At 34.3% G+C, this 4,635-nt stretch overlaps 1 pseudogene; it reads left to right on the plus strand.

Annotated features, from left to right (window-relative positions):
- Window positions 1-1,353: 1,353 nt before the first annotated feature.
- LOC129061816 (4-hydroxybenzoate polyprenyltransferase, mitochondrial-like) lies at window positions 1,354-3,881 on the plus strand (annotated as a pseudogene).
- Window positions 3,882-4,635: the final 754 nt, after the last annotated feature.

The raw sequence follows: 4,635 nt of genomic DNA on the forward strand, positions 1-4,635 counted from the left end.
ATGCCATATTCACAGGAAAAATAAAGATCATCTGAACCAATAAAAATATTTAACATTCAATACATAATAAAAAACTATCAGAAAAAGAAAAATAGAACTTAAAATCTTTCTTGATTTAATGAAAAACATCTACAAGAAAAACTCCTTCAGTTATATTTAATGGGTAAATGACTTGTTAGTGAAATAAGGCAAAAAAAAAAAAAGGAAAATATAAAGAATAGTGTTTTGGAGGGAAGAAATAAAAGTCTCTATTTGCAGATGATATAATGGCCTATGTAAAAATGCCAGAGATTCTACAAAAATTAAAAAACCCTCAAAGCAATAACTAAGTTCTGCAAGATTACAGAATTCTAGATAAATATACATACATCAATCACACTTCTATATACTTGCAATAAATATATAGACATTGAAATTAAAACTACAACATCATTTATGACTGCTAAAAACTAGTACATACAAATCTAAGAAAACAAGTAAAAGATATTGATCTCAATTTTATATGGTAATGAAGAGCCTTAAATGATTTTTACAAAAAAAAAATAAAATATGAGGGTCAGTCTAACTAATTTTAAGATTTATTTACCTATAGCAATCAAGACTGTGGTATTGGCAAAGGGATACAGATCAATGCAATAGAATAGAGAACCTAGATACAGACAGACACAAATATTTGTAAGTGATTTTGACAAATGTGCAAAAAAAATTAATGGAGAAAAGAGCCTTTTCAAAAAATTGTACTTGAATAATTAAAGATGACAGGCAAACAATTATCCTTAATATGTCTTAGACTTTATACAAAAAATAACTCAAATGGATCATAAACTTATATGTAAAATACAAAGCTACAAAACATTTTAAAAAATTACATGAGAAAAATGTTCAATTATGGCAAAAAGTTCTTAGACTTGACACTAAAATCACATTGATAATAGGAGAAATTGATAAATTAGAGTTTGTCAGAATTAAAATCTGTAAGTCTGTTAAGAGAACAAAAAGAAGTTACACTGTGGGAGAAAAATATCTGTAAGTCAAATATCTGACAAAGAACTTATTTGTAGAATATATAAAGAAGAGTCAGAACTCAAAAGTAAAAAAAAAAACAAACCACAAAATAGTTAAAACATGTAAAATACTCAACAATTCAATTTGAGCCTGGGCAAAAAAACATTATAGATATTGCAATACAATAGATACACAGATAGCAGATAGGCAAATTAAAACATGTTCAACATCTTAACTATTAGGGAGATGCAGCCATGAGATACCATTACATACCTATCTGAATTGCCAAAATAAAACAAACAAAAAAACAAACAAACAAAACAAAACTAGTTCCCAAAATGGGTAAAGATGGAGAGAAACTGGACCCCTCATACATTGTTGAGAATGCATAATGGTAAAACCAATTCTGGAAAACAGGCTGGTAAAAACTATATATGTAATTATCATACTATTCAGTAATTGTTGTTGTCCTAGGCATTTATCTCATAGAAATAAAAACTTACATAAATAAATGTTTATAGCTTTATTCATAATAGCCCCAAACTGGAAACATCACCACCATACCATGGAATACTAATCAACAATAAAAAGGAACAAACTAATGATACATAAAGAAACCTGGGGTGAAACCCCAGAGAATTATGCTTAGTAAAAAAAAATCTCAAAAGACTCACTGTGTGACTTTCATTTATATAACACTCTTAAAATACCAAAGTTGTAAAAAGGGAGGGCAGATTTGCAGTTGACAGGTGCTAAAGAAGGGGTCAGTGCAAGGGAGAAGCTGGGTATGGCTATAAAATCGCATCACAAGAGTTTCTTGTGATGATAATAAGCTCTGTATCAGTTGAAGACCATAAGAAAAAACTGGGGTTTCCTGGTTAAGAAATCCAGCCTCAGGACTGTAAAACATAAAAATCCCACCTGAATGTCAGTTTATTGGTCTATTCTACAACAGCTCCGATTCAAAATGGTATCAGCTCCTGTGAGCATCCAGACTTCCCATTACAGTAGTCTCTCCTTACCCTCCACTTCCCTTTCCAAAGTTTCAATTACCTTCTGTCAGCTGGGGCCCAACAATACTGCATTAAGTGGAAAACTCCAGAAGTAAACAATTCATCCATTTTAAGTTGTATACCATCTGAGTAGTGTGATAAAATCCTGTGAAACCTACCCTGTCCTGCCCAGGACATGACTCACCCCTTTTCCCGGTGTCTCCACACTGTATACACTCCCCACCCATTACTGAAGTAATGAGTGTCCAGTTGTCAGACTGACTGCTCCAGTGTCGAAGTGCCGATGTTCAAGTAACTCCTATTTAACTTAATAATGGCTCCAAAGTGCAAGTAGTGATGCTGGCAATTCAGTTACGCGTGCTTCCTTTAAGTGAAAATGTGAACATCCTCAACTTAATAGCCATTTTATCATTTCACATCATCACAAGAAGCATGAGCACAGTAAGATATTTTGAGAGAGACCACATGCACATAACATTAATACAGTATATTGCTATAACTGTTCCATTGTATTACTAGTTACTGTTAATCTCTTACTGTGCCTAATTTAAAAGCTAAACCTCAACATTGTTATGTATGTGTAGGTAAAAACACAGTATATACAGGGTTAGGTACTAACTGCTGTTTTAGGCATCCACTGGAGGTCTTGGAATGTAGCTCTGCTGGATAAAAGAGGACTGCTGTAGTTGGTCCTCTCAATCTCCTGAGCCAAATTCTTAAAATCAATGTTAATATATCCTATTGGTCTACTTCTCTGGAGAGTCCTAATACAGTGGTGCAGCTAATAAGGTAACAATGGTGCTACAATGCCATTATAAAAAGTATTAAAAAGTATTCAGTAACCAAGAGAAGTCCAGAAATGAAAAAGAGCTAGAGAGAGAGAACAAAGAACACAGGACAGGGGATCAGGCTGCCTAGGTTTTCTGGTGTCAGTTCACATGGGCCTGTGCACAGGCAGGAAACCTGGCTGCTCCCTGAGGTTGGCTCCCACTGCCTCAGGAAACTGCGCGCCCTTGGGCCCAGCAGCCTCTCAGACTGTGGCATGGAGGGCATGGATTTGGGGCCCTAGTCTCTACAGCTGTACCTTTGCCTCATGCAGGTGGACAGTCCTGTTGGAATCGGACTGCTTGTGTCAGCCATGTACCTGGAGCTTTCATTGATGTCTTAATCAGATTATTTTCCAGATTGGTATATATTATCTCTCTTTGGAATTGGAGTTGCTCTAATATATGGAGCAGGTTGTACTATTAATGATGTGGGACAAAGACTAGGATGAAAAGTGTAGCTCTGAGATTAGCATCCCTACTTCTTGTCATCTCCTACTCACTAATAAAAAGAATTATGCACTGGCCACACAATTAACCTTAGGGTTGACTTTTAATTGGGGAGCATTACTTGAATGATCTGTTCTCTAGAGCTCCTATAATCTGTTTGCCTGTCTCTTTATTTTTCTGGAATTATGTGGACACTAATATATAATTTTTTCCATACCCATTGGGACAAAATAGATGATGCTACCTTTGGTCTTAAGTCTATTACACTGTGAGTCAGTGAAAACATCAGGCAGTAGCTCAGTGGCTTCACTGTTGTGAGGCTGGAGGCACTGAGGCTGGTGGGAGTGAACAGTGACCAGATCACTCCCTACTATGCTGCCATCTTGACAGGAGGCCATCTGACTCTTTCGATTTATACCCTAGACATTCACAGACCTGAGGGTTGTGGGGATAAATTTATCTTCAACCAAATAATAGGCCTAATAGTTTTTTTAGAGACTGTCCTTGGAAATTTGTGGAAAGAAAAAAAGATAAAATAAGGAAAGTTATAGAGAGTAGAATGGAAAATTGGCAAAGAAAGTTTACCTAGGAATTTTTCAAACAAATTTTTACAAATCACTCTCAGGTCTTGCTACCTCATAATTAAATTCAAATAAGCAATGCTATATTAAAAATTTAAGAATCAGAAGGTAAATATGTAATTTGCCTGGATTTTAGTCCAACAATTTGCTAGCAAAATTCTTTTCTTTTTTTTTATCACTGAAACCAGAAACTCTTCACGGTTTGAGATGACTTCGAGTATTTAAGTTGATACATTCTTCTGCTCATTATTACTCTTTCCTTAAGTAAAGAGAATTATATGAGTTCGAGCACATAAGAAAAAGAGTCTCATAAGTTAATGTCTGTAGGAAAATGGATTTTCTTTTTAGGGAACAACAAAAGCTTCTACAGAAAATCGGCGCTTTTTTTTTTCCTTTTAATTGTAACCTCTATTCACTGCCAAAAAGTATAATTAAGAAAACACTTTTTCTTTTTTACTTTTTTACATTTTAGAGATTTTTAAGTAAGCAAATAAAATGTTTTACCTACTATGAGAATAAACACATGACAAAACAGAAAACAGCAATATTATAGAATTGAATGTAAGTATGTTGATAGTTGCGTCAAATGAATATGGCCTAAGTGCTCTAATTGAAAAACAGAGGAGTGGAGTACTCAATTATATATTGTCTATAAGAAATCTACTTTAAATATACAGACAAAGAGAGGTGAAAAATAGATGCAAAGAATAGGGCAAAAATGATATACTGTGTAAGCATACATAAAAACAAAGTTGGAATAGC

Source organism: Pteronotus mesoamericanus, unplaced genomic scaffold (assembly GCF_021234165.1).
Source record: "Pteronotus mesoamericanus isolate MK-2021 breed Mesoamerican mustached bat unplaced genomic scaffold, CSHL_Meso_final scaffold_651, whole genome shotgun sequence".
NCBI lineage: Eukaryota > Metazoa > Chordata > Mammalia > Chiroptera > Mormoopidae > Pteronotus > Pteronotus mesoamericanus.